Raw genomic sequence first — 21,821 nt, forward strand, 5'->3', positions numbered from 1 at the left:
AGGCTTATTTATATTTGGACATTCTTGTATAATACGCCAAAAGTCGTAAATTCTCAGTCAAAATAACCTTCGACATGTTTTGTTTAGTAATGTTTCTGTTATTTTTGATAGCTCTCGTCGAGACGAATTAAATTACACCTCACTCGTCTCCGCGCGGTATTTGTACGTCAAATTACAGCACGCGGTAACTAACTTTCGACCGCCAATAACGTATGTACTGCACCTTAACTGGGCGCCATCTTGTGTGATGACGCCATAAACATTACGTCAGTTGCACGTTTTGTACACCCATCCTTCTTTCTGAAAATAATATAACAATCATCCCGTTTATGTAATACCTTTTGTGCTATAATCACTTCCTGCGTTACATGAAAAACGTCGCATCAATTTTTCACCGGAGAACTCCGATCCCAGTTTGAATGTTTCACATCAGAAAAATTAACAGCCTCGACCTTTTCTGACTAATATTAAACCTGCATCTGTCCATATCACAGATTATTTCAGTATTGCGATATTCTTTGAAAGTATCTTTGTGCATTGTGCATTGAATGAAATGACCGGCTCAGGGATGGAATGAAAGAAACCCCCATCTTGCGGTGAGGATAGGAATTGCGCCGGCTGCCGAAGCCTGTCGCACTCCTCTGGGGCAATGATTAATGACTGACAGATGAAATGAAATGATACGGGAGAGTGTTGCTGGAATGAAAGATGACAGGGAAAACCGGAGTATCCGGAGAAAAAAAACCTGTCCCGCCTCTGCTTTGTCCAACACATACGCTATCTCACATAGAGTTACCGGGATTTGAACAACGGAACCCAGCGATGAGAGGCCGACGCGCTGCCGCCTGAGCCACGGAGGCTCCCTTGTCCATTCTGCAACATCATCTATATTCGTAGTGTCAACTATACCCATCATAATGCACTGTACTTTTATCTATCATCATCATCATCATCATCATCATCTGTTTACCCTCCAGGGTCGGCTTTTCCCTCGGACACAGCGAGGGATACCACCTCTACCGCCTCAAGCTTCAGACTCTTGGTCGGGGATACAACTGGGGAGAATGACCAGTACCTCGCCCAGGCGGCCTCACCTGCTATGCTGAACAGGGGCCTTGTGGAGGGATGGGAAGATTGGAAGGGATAGGCAAGGAAGAGGGAAGGAAGCGGCCGTGGCCTTATGTTAGGTACCATCCCGGCATTCGCCCGGAGGAGAAGTGGGAAACCACGGAAAACCACTTCCAGGATGGCTGAGGTGGGAATCGAACCCACTTCTACTCAGTTGACCTCCCGAGGCTGAGTGGACCAGCCCTCATACCACTTTTCAAATTTCGTGGCAGAGCCGGGAATCGAACCCGGGCCTCCGGGGGTGGCAGCTAATCACGCTAACCACTACACCACAGAGGCGGACACTTTTATCTATTTGACCTGTAAATATTAAGACTTTTCTGGCTTATCAAATACGCCTTTAGTATGCTTTGTCTATTTATTTATTTTTTTATTTTTTTTTTTTTTTGCAGCCACCCTATGGGCAAGTGTTTGTTCATTTCTGAATATATTTATACAGGCAAAAGAAATACGAATCAATAGGTTTGTTTACCATGTCCCTTACTTCGCACCAACACAGACAGGTCTTATTGCGACAATGGGACATGAAAGGGGTAGCAGTGGGAAGGAATTGGCCGTGGCCTTAATTAAGGTACAGTCCCAGCATTTGACTGGTGTGAAAATGGGGAAACCACGGAAAAAACATCTTCAGGAATGCCGAGAGTAGCGTTCGAACCCACTATCTCCCGAATGCAAAATCATAAGGTTAATGACATGGTGTTCTTTTTCTTAATCTGTTTAACCTCCAGGGTTGGTTCTTCCCTCGGACTCAACGAGGGATCCCATCACTACCAACTCAAGGGCAGTGTCCTGGAGCGTGAGACTTTGAGTCGGGGGATAAAACTGGGGAGGAGGACCAGTACTTTACTCAGGCGGCCTCACCTTCTATGCTGAACAGGGGCCTTGTGGGGGATAGGAATATTGGAAGGGATAGACAAGGAAGAGGGAAGGAAGCGGCCGTGGCCTTATGTTAGGTAACATCCCGGCATTTGCCTGGAGGAGAAGTGGGAAACCACGGAAAAACACTTCCAGGATGGCTGAGGTGGGAATCGAACCCACCTCTACTCAGTTGACCTCGCGAGGCTGAGTGGACCCCGTTCCAGCCCTCGTACCACTTTTCAAATTTCGTGGCAAACCTGGAATCGAACCCGGGCCTCCGGGGGTGGCAGCTAATCACACTAACCACTACACCACTAAGGCGGATGACATGGTGTTAAAAGTTGAATTTCCCTAATCTTCTCTATTTAACGTGGCTTTCGAAGCCACTAGTTATAGAGTCAGGGTCATGCCAATCACTGACTAACTTAGAGAATCAAGACAGACTTTTCTTCAAGGAACGAAAAGCGATATTAGAGACAAAAATATTAAATATGGATTTTTTTTCTGGACTGGGAATTAGAATTAGCGTCATCAATTTCCCGACACCATTGTAACCATGGCAACCAGTGTTCGTCTATATACAATGAGTGTCCAAATGTCACGTGAAGGGGTGTCTCATTAGAAAGGGTGCCATGTATGACACCTGAGCATTGCGACCAACTGCGGCGTAGCTGAGCAGTCTGTCACAGGCACCAGTGTCGTGAGGAAGGCAACACGTCGCGAGTTAACCGGCTTTGAACTTAGGAAGAGCATCGGCGCACGGCGCATGGGCCGTAGCATCGCGGAGATTACACGCGAACTTGGGTTTCCGAGGTCAACAGTGTCGAGGGTGGATCTTCAATATCGCAGAGAGAATATTACCACCAACGTAAACCACCGCACGGGAAGACCACTGGTGTTTAACGAACAGACATCACATCGCCTTCGCAGAACCATACTAGGTGCTCGAGGGGCTACTGTGAGTCAGATCACTGCCCAGTTGAATGTTGTGAGTCAGGAACCCATTTCTACCAGGACCAGGCGCGGTTCTGCCTTTAGGTCACATGGTCACGTGCCCTTCCACCGATTAAAACTATTATAAAAATCAGAACAACATTATGCACGATTACTGTCACGACCAGTTTCAGTGAGTTCAAGAGGCTATGATTCACCATGGTTGTTCTTGCTCTAGCAGCCCTGGACTAAACTAGGCAACATAGTAAAGGTCTAATCCTGGATGGGACCGACTCGTTCTTATACCTGAACATCATCCCCTCATTCTGTGAGCTGTGAGGGGTGAAGGGGGTTATGGCGAATTCCATTGACCCGGTCACAGTATTTCTACAACGTGACACTTCAGCGCTAGTTCGTATTTTGAACTTACTTCTCCTACAGCCTACTAGATAGCACCCAGCTACACTTTCTTGTCGGCATATATATTATTAACGTGCGAAAAAGTATATAGTGTTTGTAGCAAACCTGTGTCTGTTAGATTAATCGTGTCCATCGGTGTCGATGTTCATTGTAAGTCTGAAAAGTGTGTGAAGATTAGGGTGATATCTGAGTGTATTCCTGTTCGAGCATAAGTGTTTTAAAAATGAATCAATTGAGCTACTTACAAACAAAATCTCTTAATTACGAAAACAGATTATTAGCTCAAGAAATGGGCGGACCAAGACCAGAGCTTAGCATAAATCGTTCAAAGATAAAAATAGAACCTACAATCGCAGTTTTATATACAAGAAATAAAAAGGTAAGATTAATTTAATTGATTTAATTGATTCCTAGTGTTCCAAATATGTTGAATGTGCCCCACCCATTTTTATCATCACGAGCCGCCACTGACCAGGACTGTAAGGAGAAAACTTCTGCGCATAGGCTTCACCAGCCGACGACCAATTCGTGTCCCTTTGTTGACAACTCGGCGCAGAACTCAACACCATACATGGGCCCGCGAACATGGGCAATGGACATTGGAACAGTGGCGGCGTATGGTATGGTCCGATAAATCCCGGTTCCAGTTGTATCGAGCTGATGGGCGCGTGAGAGTGTGGCGTATGCCCCTTGAAGCTGTGGATCCTGCGTGTCAACAAGGTTGTGTCCAGGCGGGAGATGGCTCACTTCTGGGCTGGGCGGGGTTCTCATGGTCGCAATTAGGCCCCAATGTCCACCTGCAGGGAGCGCTGTAGGTGTACGTTATGTGGTCAAACTTTCAGACCATCTACATCCCTTTCTGGCCCTAGAGAACTCTGATGGAGATGCCATGTTTCAACAGGACAATGCGCCATGTCATCACTCTGGTGGCACGCAAGTGAAGTTACGACCGTGGATTGGCCCTCCATATCCCCCCATCTTAATCCCATCGAGTAGTTATGCAATGCTGTAGAAGATGGTGTACGCTCCATGAACCCCGCACCAACTACACAAGACCAATAGCGGGTAGCAGTGCAAGATGCGTGGGTCCAGATCCCTTCAGAACGATCCCAACACCTTGTAGAGTCGATGCCTCGCCGTACTGCTGCCATTTTGAGAGCTCGCGGAGGAGCAACACAATAACCTCACATTCAGTTTCTTCCCGTGCCTTTTGGCCACTCAGTGTATAGAAGCGTCATCTCAGTGTGTGCTTTCTTTTTGAAACTATGAGCTTGAGAAAATCTCGTATCGAGTGAACTCCTTTCTGCTCCACGGTCCAGAATTCATATCCTTCAAATGGCCGAAAAAAAAAACCCAGGGCCTTGGAATAAAAGACATGCACACTACCTCTACAACACGGGGCTGGTTAATAATATTAATAATAATAATAATAATAATAATAATAATAATAATATACTTATGAGGTTTAGAATGTCTTTCATTTTCTCACTCCGAGCTCGATAGCTGCAGTCGCTTAAGTGCGGCCAGTATCCAGTAATCGGGAGATAGTGGGTTCGAGTCCCACTGTCGGCAGCCCTGAAGATGGTTTTCCGTGGTTTCCCATTTTCACACAGGCTAATGCCGGGACTGTACCTTAATTAAGGCCACGACCGCTTCCTTCCGATTCCTAGGCCTTTCCTATCCCATCGTCGCCGTAAGACATATCTGTGTTGGTGCGACGTAAAGCAAATAGCAAATAGCATTTTCTCACAATAAATGAGCCTTACCGTTATTTTGTGGATATTCATTTTTCTTTCCATTTGTCGGAACTCTTTAATTCCCATGTGGGTATGAAATGGCGTATTGCTTTTAGTGCCGGGAGTGTCCGACAAGTTCGGCTCGCCAGATGCAGGTCTTTTGATTTGACGACCGTAGGTGAGCTGCGCGTCGTGATGAGAATGAAATGATGATGAAGACGACACATACATCCAGCCCCCGTGTCAGCGAAATTAACCAATTATGGTTAAAATTCCCGACCCCGCCGAGAATCGAACCCGGGACTCCTGTCACAATTTAGCCATGGAGCCGGACCCCATGTGGGTGGAGTCATAGGACGCACTATCTGTACCCCCTGCATATCATAAGAGGCTACTAAGAGGGGATCAATAATGTGTACTCGCTTTTTCATCTCTTCAGCCCAAAATCATATCTATGATTTTGTGCTTTTTCGTGTAGCGGAGAAAATATACGAGCCTGGATTTTATTTAGAAAAAGTCCTTTCAGTTAGAATTACTGCATTGATAGGGTGAAAGTTCCTTATGGGAATCACTGCGAGAACCTAGGCTCTAGGTTTTAATACAAGGAAATATTTTCATTGGGGTAATCACATAAATAGGTACAGATCTTTGCACATGATTATGGTTGTGGTAAGGATGTAAAGGAGAGGGCATATAAGTCTCTAGTAAGAACCCCAACTAGAGTATGGTTCCATTGTATGGGACCCCGACCAGGATTGCTTGATTCGAGAACTGGAAAAATTCCAAAGAAAAGCAGCTCGATTTGTTCTGAATAATTTCCGACAAAAGAGTAGCGTTACAAAAATGTTGCAGTGTTTGGGCTGGGAAGACTTGGGAGAAAGAAGACGCTCTGTCAGTGGAGAGATGGCGTGGAATGACATTTATAGACGAATAAGTTTGAGTGGTGTTTTTACAAGCAGGTAAGAGCATAATATGAAGATAAAGTTTAATTCAAAAGAACAAATTGGGACAAATATTCGTTTATAGGAAGGGGAGTTCGGGATTGGAATAATTTACCAATGGAGATATTCAATAACTGTCCAAATTCTTTGCAATCATTTAAGAAAATGCTAGGAAAACAACAAATAGGGAATCTGCCACCTGAGCGACTGCCCTAAATGCAGATCAATGTTAACAGATTGTTTCCATTAGATTCTCGGTTCAATACGGATTTAACATGAAGTTTTTAAACCTGAACAGATTGTTTGTTCTGAAATTGCTCGCCATAAACCAGACGCTTATTTACTGAGAAGCCAGCGGTGGTTTGCTCTTCGATTTATCAGAGAAAGAAAGAGCATATCGGGCCATGGTATTAGACGAAGACAGGGAGATAATGAAAGGTCAGTAAAGCCGCTCGATACTCCACTGCCAGTTACGCCCAAGCTAGGGTAACGTGCTCTGGTCATGGCCTCCTGTTCCTGCACGCTCACGTGGGAGCACTGGGAGAATTCCGTTACGTAGGCTATTGTGTCGTCCTTGACAGTGAAGTGAAAGGAAACTGCACGCGATAAGCCGAGTAGGGGGCTTGGGTAACCAAACACTCCGTCTATCTAGTGGCGCCCTCATATCCAGCCAGAGACACAATTCAATCCCTGGCTTAATGTTTCTTTTTCCACCTTTATAATTAGACGATCTTACTTGGAAATAATAATAATAATAATAATAATAATAATAATAATAATAATAATAATAATAATAATAATAATAATAATAATAATAATAATCTAGCCACGCTGAGTGGCTCACACGCTTGAGGCGCTGGCCTTCTGACCCCAGCTTGGCAGGTTCGATCCTGGTTCAGTCCGCTGGTATTTGAAGGTACGACAGCCTCGTGTCAGTAGACTTACCGGCACGTAAAAGAACTCCCGCAGGACTAAATTTCGGCACCTCGGCGTCTCCGAAAACCGTACGAGTAGTTAGTGGGACGTAAAGCCAATAACATAACTAATAAACTATTATATAACGTAAGAGTTTTGTCTGTACATTGCTCAGAATTTTAAAAGAACGGTATTTCTGTATCGGTCATGTCCACAGTAACAAGGACATAAACTTTTTAATTTTCCGTCATTTCTGTCTGTCTGTCTGTATGTATGTATGTATGGACGGGCATCGCGAGAAAATAGCTGAAGATAATTTAATAAAAATCGGCATGTAAAGTCGGGGAGTGAGGCACTACAATATAAGCTATAAATAACTGGTAGTTCAGGGAAAGACACAAATTTTAATTCTCAAGTATATGTTATTATTATTATTAGTGGTCCTATTGATAAATACTACATAACTAAAGTTATATAGAAGTAATTTTCCGATCGTTTATGTGTTATACATTTCTACTGTACCGGCTATGATAATAGATGCTCAGGGAATAATATACTACAGTCTAGGCTATAAATAATTTTAATCACACTGAATTAAAGGGTAGTTTAGCAGAAGGTGCCTATTTTTCTAAAAGTACCTACAGTATGTTATTGGTCCTATCGAAAAATATTCTTTCTTAATCCGTTTACCCTCCAGGGTTGGTTTTTCCCTCGGACTCAGTGAGGGATCCCTCCTCTACCGCCTCAAGGGCAGTGTCCTGGAGCGTGAGACCTAGGGTCGGGGATACAAATGGGAAAGGAGGGCCACTACCTCGCCCAGGCGGCTTCACATGCTATGCTGAACAGGGGCCTTGTGCGGGGATGGGAACATCGGAACGAATAGACAAGGAAGAGGGAAGGAAGCGGCCGTGGCCTTCAGTTAGATACCACCCCAGCATTTGCCCGAAGAAGTGGGAACCACGGAAAACCACTTCGAGGATGGCTGATGTGGAAACCGATCCCCCCCTCTACTCAGTTGACTTCCTGAGGCTGAGTAGACCCCGTCCCAGCCCTCGTACCAATTTTTAAATTTCGTGGCAGAGCCTGGAATCGATCCTGGGCCTCCGGGGGTGGCAGCTAATCACACTAACCACTACATCACAGAGGCGTACGCATGCAGTATAAAAATCAAAATATTGTGTGTAAAGTTAGGATCAAAAGTTTATTGTGTTTCCACTGAACTTGACATGTTTAGAATATTGTTTACACACTGTGACAGTTCACTATTTTCGTCACTACTAAATAGTTGGAGGAGCCATTTTCGAAAGTGGAAAGTAACTTTCACGAGAAAAAAAAGTCAACGCAGAAATATTTATGCGATGAAAAAGAATCTGATTCACCCGCAAGGTAAAAATGTCTACAACATGCAACAGGCCAACAGCATCTAAACTTACACAATACATACACATAACACAAGTAACTGAATAGATGAGGAAGAATATGAGAGCAAACGTCCAAGAGAGTGAAATGTTATTGAATTTGGTGACAGAAAGCATTAACAACATAGAGAATAAGAAAACAAATTATAGACTACACATTGTATATTTCACTCAAAATATAAGGCAGTGTTCCTTACTGTAATTCTTCATTTAAATGTCACCCAATCGCGAACCGTACAAAATATAAGCCTACCTATGTGTTGGGAATTCCAGGTTATGTTCTACCATGGATAACACTGAAAGTGTGGAAATGTGTCTGAAAATCAGTGGCGTCATAGTCCTCGAAATATGTCGCAAATTCTTTTATCCATCCAGGACACATTTTATTAATTGCATAATCTTGATTATATTATTACTCGTCGCTGTGAATTTCTGTAAGCATTAGATATTCCAGCCGTCTACGAGCAGCCATCTTGGTAGGCTATTATCTTAGATTTCCTATTTTACCGGCCAACCAATCTCCGGTAAAATGTTAAACCGAGATAATACCCGTTATCCGAGATAATGTTGTTTATGAATACAAACTCATCTGTTATCTCGGTTTACGCAGCATTAAACTAAGATAAAACTTGCGTTGGTGAATACGAGCCTTAATTATCATTTTGTACGCGTTGCTCGATTAATTAATACCACTCTTCGTTAATTTTTCCCACTGCCTGTTCGATATGCACCCGATGGCTACTGATTTTTCCTAACGATCTTTTCGATATCGTTAATGTCATAACATAGTATCGATACTAGCCTACAAAAATATCGATACAAAATTTCGATACTGGGATACCGAATATTAAAAAGTATCGATATTTACTCATCGATAATATAGCAGCATCGTTAGTGCCGGTGTCCCGGCCGGTTTATACACTGTTCCGGTTTGAAGCTTTTACCCATCAAGTATAGTCCTGACGCTCATCTTGTGGTGAAAACCATGAATGGAAAGTCGTGTTATGATATGTCTTTGATCTTGATTTTCTTTGGTCCAGTTTCTCACCAACCTGGCATCTGAGGTATAGAAGTCGGGGTCGATTTCCTTTTTCTTTTCTTCCCTTCTGCGTAGGAGTTCATTGTAACCGGCTCACGATCAATCTTCAGAAGACGGTGCAAATGACCTTCAGAAAAGGAGGGAGACTTTCTACAAATGACACTCTCACCCTCTGTAACAACGATATAACAGTAGTCAGCAAATTCAAGTACAGTACTTGGAATAACTCTTCAAACCACAGCTCTGTCTTTTAATTACCACAGCGGGCTATGCCACAGGTTATACGAAGTGCCCCGGTTTGAAAAAAAATGTTATGGTAAACCTGTCTAGAAACTACTGTATGTTTGGTGAGTAACGAGCGATAGTATCACGACAGCTTAAACAAGAAACCAGGTGATTCATCCACATTCCAGGGTCGTATGGAGTAAGAGATGTCTGCAGCTACTTTTCCTCATGTACATTTCCATGAAATTCTGAGAATGCTTGGTAGTGTATCAGACAACCAAGATCTTTACAGTGAAAAGAAGGGTCAATTGGTCGTTGTTAGGTCTCTTTCTCTGCCTAGCCGAACCTGTAAAAGATTGATCAGGTCACCTGTAAGGACATCTTTTCGGTTTCCTGTCAAAGAACGTGGTACACTCAGTCCACTTTTACCAGATCAGTTCCACTTTGTGCCGAGATTACGAATGGTGGAAACCGTTATGACTTGTAAGGCCTGTTTTGTCCTTCTGTTAACCTCAAGTAACACTTACCGAAGGTTGTATAATGCAGGGAAAAGCGACGACGGGACCATGGTGAGGCGTACTATGCAAGATAGATAGGTTAGTTGGCTGGTGAATATTGTTTTAAGGGGAGGTACAACTAGGCAACCATCCCCTATTAATACTGATTAGAGGGAAAATATGGAAGTGATTCGACGCTTCGAAACATGAAGGAATCGGCCAAAGAAAGAGACGGACCACGAAAGGCATGAAAATGAAAGCCACCCTAGGCTTCACAAACCTAATACCGTCGAGGTCGGAAAAGAACAAGACTTGAGCAAGGGAGGTCGGATAGGATAATTGAAAGTGAGGACCCTGGCACAAGTATGTGGAAGCAATGCCAGGACTCAACTAGGGGCCCCATGTTCGTCAACCCACACTCCCAAGTTAGCCCCTGGGACCCATTTCAGTCACCTCTACGAGAGGCAGGGGCTACCGTGGAGGTTATTCTACCACCCGCACCCACAGGGGGTACTATCCATTGTTTCCTTCACTAAGGCAGAAATTGCTATTGCAGTAACACTTTGCATACCGGTAGCTTTCAGATACACGTTTGTGCTCTGATCATCATTACTCAGTCATCAGCATCATCATCATCATCTGTTTACCCTCCAGGTTCGGTTTTTCCCTCGGACTCAGCGAGGGATCCCACCTCTACCGCCTCAAGGGCAGTGTCCTGGAGCTTCAGACTCTTGGTTGGGGGATACAACTGGGGAGAATGACCAGTACCTCGCCCAGGCGGCCTCACCTGCTATGCTGAACAGGGGCCTTGTGGAGGGATGGGAAGATTGGAAGGGATAGGCAAGGAAGAGGGAAGGAAGCGGCCGTGGCCTTAAGTTAGGTACCATGCCGGCATTCGCCTGGAGGAGAAGTGGGAAACCACGGAAAACCACTTCCAGGATGGCTGAGGTGGAAATCGAACCCACCTCTACTCAGTTGACCTCCCGAGACTGAGTGGACCCGGTTCCAGCCCTCGTACCACTTTTCAAATTTCGTGGCAGAGCCGGGAATCGAACCCAGGCCTCCGGGGGTGGCAGCTAATCCCACTAACCACTACACCACAGAGGCGGACATCATTACTCAGTACTATACCTAATTTTGGAGCTTCCATACCGTTACAGCCATAAATAAGATCGAGACTTCAGTGGAACTTATATTTTGATTAGACCTGTTCTGAGAGACAGAATCAAAAATACTGCGCTGGTCTTCTGAACCCAATTTGGCGAGGTCGGTCGTGGCTCAGTTCAATAGTATTTAAAGGTGCTCAAATACGCCAGCCTTGTGTCGATGGATTTACAGGCATGTTAACTGTAGGACAAAAATCTGGCACCTGAGCGTCTCTGAAAATCGTAAATTTAGTTACTGAGACACAAAAAACATTATTATTATTATTATTATTATTATTATTATTATTATTATTATTATTATTATTATTATTTTGCGTGAATAGTCTCTTTCGGAACACACGAAGCTTTATTTATGATTTCGTTTGCGTATATCCAGGATGCTTTCATCTGTTGACTAAAGATCCTCTTCCTTTCTTCCGTCCACTTGGTACCTGCTCTTTTTGGTACTTCATTCTCTGGAGTAACTCCCCACTTGTCAATTTTCTTTCTATATATATTTCGATTCAAAATTTCTTCAGGTTGAATTTGTGTGTTTTTCATGTCCACTTTTGTTTGTTGTATCCAAGGGAAATTCTTCAGTTTATCAACTCTTTCAAGAACTTGGTGGGTTAGTCTGGTTTCTGAAAGCAATGCCAGGACTCAACTAAGGGCCCCATGGTCGTCAACGAACTTAACATCTCTTCAATACGTACTAAATGTACGTAACACGACCTAATAGGTTGAAAGTCGGTTTCGATTAAAATGCGGTCGTAAACATTCAATATTCATTCTACATTTTGTTCAATCTTGAATGGTTCTTTTGATAATATAAATTTCTTGTTATCTTCGTTTATTTCCGCTAAACAATATTGTTGCTGTCTTTCGGGTATAGCGCTAGGTTTGGAAGCTTCTTTGTCAACCTGTTGTTATCCATTTTGGGTAGGTATCCGTAGAATTTTAATCGCTTTTTTCTAATTGTATCTGTGATTTATATTTCCTGTACTTTCCTTCCGTCCAAATGCCATTTTAACAGTATATCCTGAAATATAATGTCCCTAGCTTACTCTGATTCTTATAAAACGAAATTCAAATGCAGATTACCAAAATATGTCATTATATTGAGATTTTTTTTCTAACTATGCAACAAAACTAAGAAAGCATAAATATGCATTTATGTCAACGGCCATACCATGTTGAATACACCGATTCTCGTCCGATCACCGCAATTAGGCAACACTGGGCGTGGTCAGTACTTTGATGGGTGACCGCTTGGGAACACCACGTGCCATTGGTTCAATTCCCTTCATGCCTTTGCTGGCAAGATATAGTGTCTTCTGATATGTGCTAGAATAAATTTGTTACTTTCATTGATCTGTCTCAGTCTCATCCTTGGCTTTGACAATATGAAAGTGACTGAGGTATGAACGATGTTAGTAATACTATTCCTTATGCAGCCAATCCCTGGTGTGAAAATACACTCGTATGGTCGGTTAGTGCGAGCATTTCAGTGGGCTTGGCAGACTGATACGTAATAGCAACTTTTGACCCGGTGAGGAAAGCAACGGGAAGCTACCTCACTCCTCATTTCCCTAGTATGCCTCTTCAGTGACGCCTAGGCTATTTATGACAGCTGTTCGCGGAACTGTGGAGGATCAAACCAGCCTTCGGACTGAATATCCAACAAACAACCAAACCCTATGGCGCAACAGCCCCGAAGGGCCTTGGCCTACCAAGCGACCGCTGCTCTGCCCGGAGGCCTGCAGATTATGAGGTGTCGTGTGGTCAGCACGACGAATCCTCTCGGCCGTTATTCTTGGCTTACTTGGCCGGGGCAGCCATCTCACCATCAGATAGCTCCTCAATTGCAATCACGTAGGCTGAGTGGACCTCGAACCATCCCTCAGATCCAGGTAAGAATCCCTGATTATTACTTTACTTCTCGCAGCCCAGTACTCGCTACATTCAGCTGCGCGCGGAACGCCTGTCGCTTGTTTACACGCTCGCGGCCTTCTCGGGGAGGATGTTGTGAAGCTCTGCTCAGAGCTGTCGACCTGTGTACTGAGGAACTAATGAGTGAGGTGCATCGATAGCTGGTGGTGGTGATTATTGTTACACGATTGGTCTGGACTGGTTCTTGCTGTGCGGACAGTTAGGATAGGATCTGGACAAGACTATTGGTCTGGACGGTTAGAAGCCGCGAAGCGGCCCTAGGCCCGTAGTTTCGTGTGGAAACACGATTGGTCTGGACAGTTAGGATTCTTGCCGTGGACAAGAGATTGGTCTGGACAGTTAGGATTCTTGCCGTGGACAAGAGATTGGTCTGGATGGTTAGGATTCTTGGCTTGGACAAGATGATTGGTCTGGACGGTTAGGATTCTTGCCGTGGACAAGACCATTGGTCTGGACTGGTTCTTGCCGTGCGGGCGGTTAGGATAAGACCTGGACAAGACCATTGGTCCGGAAGGTTACAAGCCGGATTGTTATTTTACATGGTTTGTTTGTGCTTTTATTCAGCCGGTGTTGGTAACGCAATGTATTTATCAGCATTGATGGCAATGACGTCACATTCCGTTCACGTTGACCAATGAGAATGCAAGAAGCTACTTTAGCCATGGACGATGGCAGCTGCTGCTCTTTATTAGATTATAAAGGTAAATGTACTTTTGGGGCGGGATGGTGGGTTCCTAGACATGGGAATGAACACATCTCTACTCTAAAAGTAATTCCAAGTAAGATTTGCATTATTTTCACTTCCTTATAATGTTGTAAACGTTGGGCTGCGGGATGTAAAGTTATACCGAAGCCCTGACCTGGCCGGGAATCAAACCATGGGCCTCCGGGTAAGCGGCAGACACGCTACCCCTACACCGCGGGGCCGGCTCAGTAAAACCTGTTTAGTTTTTATTATAATGCTTGGAAACGTACTGAAAATACAAAACCGCAAGATATAATGTTAAGGAAAAAACTATGACTTGTCATAGAAATCCGCCCCATACTGATAATGATAACATATCAGTAGAGTGACGTGTATTTTCCACTCTCTCACAGTTGTTTTAAGCAGTGTATCTTCTGTTAACCAAACGCTTGGCCTTGGGACGATGCGATTATTATTACAGCAAGCAAACACCAGAGGAGGAGTGTAATTACTCTAATTGTGGGTTACGCTGTACAGCCAACCTCGCGGATAAGAACAGAGTGTGATTTAGGGCCTGTACTACAACTGTCAGATAAACAGCCAGATACGTAGGCTGCAGTTTTGTAAACTAGAAGTTAAATATTTTCTTGCGTATTACCAACGAAGTTTAACTACGGTATTGTTATGCTGAAGATATAGTAACATTTTATTGCGTTGGTAATAAGGCTACTGAAAATATACACTAGTGTCCAAAAGTTAAGCATAAGTTACTAGTAAGCAGGGCAACAGGAAAAAGACCGCAAATCGCACGACATATGCACCTTCCAAACTTACGTGTTCGCTCTGTGTAACAAAGGAGTGTTCTCTGCTTTGACTTGTGGCCAGTGCCTGAGCCCCATATTCCCGCAGTCGTGTTTGCCCTGTTATAGTGTGCGGAGTGTAGCCTCGTGGTGAACGTGACAACATAATAGCACAACGACGCCATTTGGACCCCGTTTAGCACGGTAGAGTACTCGGCCCCCTGCAAGAAGGCCAGATACAGACCGAAGTCGCCGTATCCTTGAATGTGCCACAAAGTGTCATTTCCAGGCTTCGGAGATGATTTCGAGACACAGGAGATGTTAGTCGTAGGCCAGTACCAGGTCGACCAAGGGTAACCATCCCACAGCAGGACCGATATTTGGCCTTAACTGCCCGATGAAATCGGAGTGCACCTGCAAGACAATTGTCGGCGGAGCTTGCAGCCGTCTCAGCGGTTGCCGTTTCTCGGCAAACTGTGAACCGGAGGCTTAGAACAGCAGGGCTCTTTGCCCGACGTCTAGCGGTGTGCGTCCAGCTCACTCCAGCACAGAGACGGGCCCATTTACTGTGGAGCCGTCAACATCGAAACTGGACCATTAATGAATGGAGGCATGTGCTCTTCACAGATGAATCCCGCTTCAGTTTGCAGAACAATTCCCGTCGTACATTGTTTTGTAGAGAACCGGGTAGCCGATACAACCACAGGAACGTCGTGGAACAGGACCAGTATGGTGGTGGTGGCGCCATGGTGTGGAGCGGCATCATGTTGAATGGCCGTACGGACCTGCACATCTTCATGGGTGGTCCGAGGTACACTGTTAACGCTCGGAGATACAGGGATGAGATACTGAAGCCACATGTTCGACTCTTCAGAGGTGCGGTTGGTCCAGACTTCCCCTCAATGGGCGATAATGCCCGACCGCACCACGCTGCTCTGGTGGATGCATTTCTGGCTGGGGAAGACATTCATCGCGTGGACTGGCCAGCGAGGTCTGCGGATCTGAATCCTATAGAACATGGCTGGGATGCATTGGGGAGGCAAATTGCATCCCGTCAGCCTCCACCAAGGACCCTCCAAGACCTTCGCATTGCCCTTTCGGAGGAATGGGATCAACTGTTCTTGGACCATCTGATTGAGAGCATGCCACGTCGCTGCGAAGAATGTCGGCCGTCAGGGGTACCCATAAACCCTATTAACAGCATATTTTGTTGTGGAAGGCACTGCCAAGTTTTGTTAGTTGTTGTCAAAGGTGTACCTTAGCTATCAGAACCTTTCTGACACTGTTATATTTTTGACAAGTTGTGTGATATATGGTGTGTGTGAGTCAGCTTTCGTTTGTTTAGCGATACGTCTGACGGTATGGTCTCGTTTAGTGATTATGCTTAACTTTTGGCCACTAGTGTAGTGTAATTTAGCGCGGTGGTATACGTGTTCCCTGGTGTTTTCATTTGTTTAGCGCTACTCCTTTTGAAATTATATTACTAGAGTCCAATATCAGACTCTTATTAAACTATAATGTGGAAGTTCATGTCAAACAAACAAAAAAGAAAAAAAGAAATAGAAGAAAAAGGACTGAATCCTACACATACGAAGAAATGTTGAAATTAATTAAATATGTAACGAAACTCAGAAATTGTTGTAGAAAATAAAACGACAGAAAATGTAACCCGGACGCAATCTCGTTTTCGTCAAATACTATTTAGAACAGACGTCATCACGTAGTTGCTCTAGGGAGCGGGTGTTACTTGCTCTGCTCTGGACGGCTGTCTGTCTCGTGACAAGAGAGCAGCAGTCAGGCGGGTTGCATACCGTGGCCTTATTGTACTTTCCGCTCAGAAATGTTACCTTCAGTACGCATTGCGTCATGAACTTCCTCTCTTCCCCTACTTGCTCGCTAAGCTGCTCTCGTTCCTCGAAAGCGGGGAGAAAACTGACTCCGAAGGCATTTTGCTCTCGATTGAAGTTGCCTGATTTAGAGGATGCGCGTTTCGGCGAAATTTAAGTTTATAATCGTAATCAATGCCACTTTACGCGGCGTAGAATCATGAATAGCCATTATTAATTCAATTTATTGTTGCAAATTTAATAACTAGTTTGTTTCTTTTTTCCAAGACAATGTTTTTTTTCTAGTGACTTTATGTCGCACCGACACAGATAGGTCTTATGGTGATGATGGGATAGGAAAGGCCAAGGAGTTGGAAGGAAGCGGCCATAGCCTTAATTAAGGTACAGCTCCAGCATTTTTCTGGTGTGAAAATGGGAAACCACGGAAAGCCACCTTCAGGGCTGCCGACTGTGGGATTGGAACCCACTATCTCTCGGATGCAAACTCACAGCCGCGCGCCTCTAACTTCACGCCCAACTCGCCCGGTCAAGACAATGTTAGAACAGTAACTGGCAAGCATTGATCTCACTTTAGAGTAAGTACTTAGTAGTAAGTTGTCACGAAGTCAAAGAAATGTTTTTTTTTTTTTTTGCTAGGGGCTTTACGTCGCACCGACATAGATAGGTCTTATGGCGACGATGGGATAGGAAAGGCCTAGGAGTTGGAAGGAAGCGGCCGTGGCCTTAATTAAGGTACAGCCCCAGCATTTGCCTGGTGTGAAAATGGGAAACCACGGAAAACCATCTTCAGGGCTGCCGATAGTGGGATTCGAACCTACTATCTCCCGGATGCAAGCTCACAGCCGCGCGCCTCTACGCGCACGGCCAACTCGCCCGGTTCAAAGAAATGTAAGGTCCTTTACGTCTTCATCCGACGGTCGAATCACCATGAACAACGTCATATACCCTTACTCCATATGAGCGTCGTGGATAGATTTGGAATAGAATCCAAACTTTTGACACGCACTCTAGTGGTTAGGAAATGTGTACTATCACTTCTAGTACCTTGTCCGACTCGTTGGCTGAATGGTCAGCGTACTGGCCTTCGGTTTAGAGGGTCGGGGATTTTAACCTTCATTGGTTAATTCCAGTGGCTCGGGGGCTGGGTGTTTGTGCTCTCTCCAACATCCCTGCAACTCACACACCACACATAACACTATCCTCCACCACAATAACACGCAGTTACCTACACATAGCAGATGCCGTCCACCCTCATCGGTTAGTCTGCCTTACAAGGGCTGCACCCGGCTACAAATAAAATAGCCACACGAAATTATTATTATCTCTAGTACCCTATGGACTAACATTTAGAAGCTAAAAAAAATGTTGGACTATTGGGACTCGAATTGCGTGGCAACATCACCTGATGTTGCCGTAACGACTACGATTACCTAGGAAACTTGCTGTTGAATTGCTTGCGTGCAACTCATATAGTCAGTAGCAACAACTTACTAGCTTGGGAAACTTTTAAAAGTTCTGTGATAGTTGGACAGAAAGCGTGATATATTTTATAAATATACGCCTATACATAGATTGTATTATAGATTCATCACGGTGTGCAGCCATCTTGATTCTTACAACAGCGTCCCCGATAGGAGCAAAGTCCCTGATAAGAGCGCCAACTGCCTCTCCAACTTCGGCGTAGCTAAACTAGAGAATATTATCCCAAATTGCACATAAACGGAGGTCGTAGTACGCGTTTTCAACCTAACTTCCAGATAAATGTGCAAACTGTCGCTTAAATTTCAAGCACACTTTTATCTGGCTATCGTAGTACATTCCTATCAGCAAAACATCGTTCGTTCGTAATCTGTTTACCCTCCAGGGTCGGTTTCTCCCTCAGACTCAGCGAGGGATCCCACCTCTACCACCTCAAGGGCAGTGTCCTGGAGCTTCGGACTCTGGGTCGGGGATACAACTGGGAAGGATGGCCAGTACCTCGCCCAAGTGGTCTCACCTGCTATGCAGAACAGGAGCCTTGCGGGGGGATGGGAAGATTGGGAGGGATAGACAAGGCAGAGGGAAAGAAGCGGCCGTGGCCTAAAGTTAGGTACCAGCCCGGCATTTGCCTGGAGGAGAAGTGGGAAACCACGGAAAACCACTTCCAGGATGGCTGAGGTGGGAATCGAACCCACCTCTACTCAGTTGACCACCCGAGGCTGAGTGGACCCCGTTCCAGACCTCGTACCATTCATTCCATTTTCTTGACTCCACACTCCCCATTTTGAGGTATAATTCATTGTTCCTAATCTTATCAGTCTTTTGTAAACTCCTCTCTTCTACTATTTGAATTAGAACCTCCTTGATCACAACCTTGTAACTCCATTTTAAATTCTTCTCTCCACTATCTGAGCTAGATGCTCCTTAACACTCCATTTCAAACTTGACTATCTGAGTTAGAAGCGACATTTTCGCAACCTTTTACTAAGCATCCTTTTTCGTACCCACATCTCAAGGAATTCCAATATCTGTATGTCGATTTTCTTTCTTCTCCAGTTTGAGCTATAATCTCCTTGTTGATTTTAAATAGGTTTAAATGCCATTGACTTCAGACTGGATTGCTACCTAGGACCAGAAATCCAATGAATAGTCGACACAAAGGTAACAAACTAGTAAATTGGAACTTTTAACATAAAATCCTTACCGCAGCGTATTCTTTCTTTCTTTCTTTCTTTCTTTCTTTCTTTCTTTCTTTCTTTCTTTCTTTCTTATCCCGTTTCTTGAGGCGGGGTCGAGTATGACATGAGATGAATTTACATGGCATGTTGTACGGCCGGACGCCCTTCCTGACGCAACTTTAGTTGGGGAGCTAATGAAGATTAAATTAATGATAGTGAACGAAATTGGGCAAGGAGGTGGACAGAAACAGCTGTGGTCTATGGACTGGAACGTTCCCGGCATTTGTCTGGAAGTGAAAATGGGGAACCAAAGAAAACCAGGACAGCCGACCGTGGGGGCGAACCCACGCGTGTCCAGAATGCAGAGCTTGGCTCCGCTCCTAGCAAATCGGAAATTTGAACAAAAGATCCTAACCACAGCGTATCTCATTCGCATTTTATTCATTACGGTTTAGCGTCCTCGTGCCTTAACTTGCGGAATGACGTTGGCTGGCCAAGTAATTAGTGTTAAGTGCCGTCACTTGAAGACTCATTTTATTGATCGTCGAGAGCTGCCTCCAACGTGTAACATCTCTGTCTACTATATATAGACTTCACTAATTATTAACAAAGCTCCATAGTACACAAGTTTAATAACTCCTTCTTGCCTAGCAATTAGCAAGGACTTAATGAAGTCTGACTTCTTGTGGACAGAGTCAACTGACTCTCATGTTAGCATACAGAGTTGGAGGAAGAAGGCAACAACTTCTTTGAACATGGAAGGAAATTCGGTTGTTAAGAATTTTGAAGAATTGTTACAAATGAGTTTGTCATGGGTGATGGTGGTGGTGATTTTTTTTTTTTTTTCACAATTTGCTTTACGTCGCACTGACACGGATAGGTCTTACGGAGACGATGGGATAGGAAAGAGCTAGGAATGGGAAGGAAGCCTCCGTGAACTTACCGAAAGTACAGCCCCAGTTTTTGGCTGTTGTGGAAATTGGAAAACACGGAAAACCACCTGCAGGGCACCCGACAGTAGGGTTCGAACCCACTATCTCCCGAACGAAAGCTGAAATCTGCGCCACTCGCTCGGTGATTGTTGTTTTAATAATGTTATTTACTTTACGTCCCACTAACTAATTTTACGGTTTTTCGGAGACGCCGATGTGCCAGAATTTAGTCCCGCAGGAGTTCTTTTCCGTGCCAGTAAATCTACCGACACGAGGCTGACGTATTTGAGCACCTTCAAATACCATCGGACTGAGCTAGGATCGAACCTGTCAAGTTGGGTATCAGACCAGCGCCTTAACCGTCTGAGCCATTCAGCCCGGCGATTGTTGTTTTAAGAGGAAGTACAACTCGGCAACCATCCCCACTTAACACAATAAATAGAAACCAAAATAAAAATAAAATATTTATATTCAATAAATTACTTTCGCAAATGAAGGAAAAAATAATACATGCATTAGTTATTTCCGTAAATATATCATGAACATATACATCACACTTTATTATTATTATTATTATTATTATTATTATTATTATTATTATTATTATTATTATTATTATTATTATTATTATTATTATTATTACAATGGCGGAAAAATATCAAAACACCATGAAATAAGGAATGTAGAATACGGAAATGTTGGCAATGTAACTGTCGAGGTAACATATTTAGTTGATTCAAGGTACAAGATTACAGGTTAATATCCGCGCGAGAAAAGCCATCGCTAATGTGCTATGCTGGTCCATTATTAAAAGGTGTAATCGCCTGACTGTTGAATGCCGGCATTCAAACGTGCATGCATTGTGTCGTACAGGTGCCAGATGTCAGCTTGTGGGATGGAGTTCCATGCCTGTAGCACTAGGTCGGTCAATACAGGGACGCTTAATGCCGGCTGTGGATGATGCTGGAGTTGTCATCCAATGCTGTCCCATACGTGCTCGATTGGGGACAGATCGAGGAATCGAGCAGGCCAAGGCAACATGTCGACACTGTAGAGCACGTTGGGTTAAAACAGCGGCATGGGGGCGTGCATTATCCTGCTGGAAAACACATCCGGAATGCTGTTCATGAATGGCAGCACAACAGGTCAAATCACCAGACGGACGTTCACATCTGCAGTCAGGGTGCATGGGATAACCACGACAGTGCTTCTGCTGTCATAGGAAATTGCTCCCCAGATCAGAACTCCCGGTGTAGGTCCAGTGTGTCGACGCCGCAGACAGGTGGAATGCAGTCGCTCACCTGGCCATCTTCTAAGCAACACACGGTCATCACTGGCAACAAGGCAGAACCAACTTTCATCGGAAAACACAACGGATCTCCACTCCATCCTCCAATGAGCTCTCGCTTGATACCACTGACATCGCAGACGGCGGTGGTTTGGGGGTGAGTGGAATGCACGTCGCAGGGCGTCTGGCTCCGAGCTGACCTTCAAGTAACCGATTTCGAACAGTTCGCTGCGTCACTGTGGTGCCAACTGCCACTTGAATTGCTGCTGCAGACGCAGACGCTACGCCACAGCCATACGCCGAATATGGCGGTCCTCCCTCTCGGTGGTGCCACGGGGATGTCTGAAGCCCGGTCTTCTTGCAAGCGTACCTTCTCGTGACCACTGCTGCCAGCACACATGCAAAGT

General features: G+C 44.6%; 1 protein-coding gene and 1 pseudogene across 1 annotated transcript in view; both read left to right on the top strand.

The window, feature by feature from the left end:
• Positions 1-3,462: 3,462 nt before the first annotated feature.
• The window catches only part of LOC136879146 (uncharacterized), a 38,538-nt gene continuing 20,179 nt past the window's right edge, over positions 3,463-21,821 (top strand). The window contains exon 1 of the mRNA XM_068228947.1: positions 3,463-3,489. The gene's annotated coding sequence lies outside the window, so the exon portion shown is untranslated. The remainder of the gene's footprint in view (positions 3,490-21,821) is intronic.
• Positions 12,431-12,549, top strand: LOC136879447 (5S ribosomal RNA; annotated as a pseudogene).

Source organism: Anabrus simplex, chromosome 8, assembly GCF_040414725.1.
Source record: "Anabrus simplex isolate iqAnaSimp1 chromosome 8, ASM4041472v1, whole genome shotgun sequence".
NCBI classification, from domain to species: domain Eukaryota; kingdom Metazoa; phylum Arthropoda; class Insecta; order Orthoptera; family Tettigoniidae; genus Anabrus; species Anabrus simplex.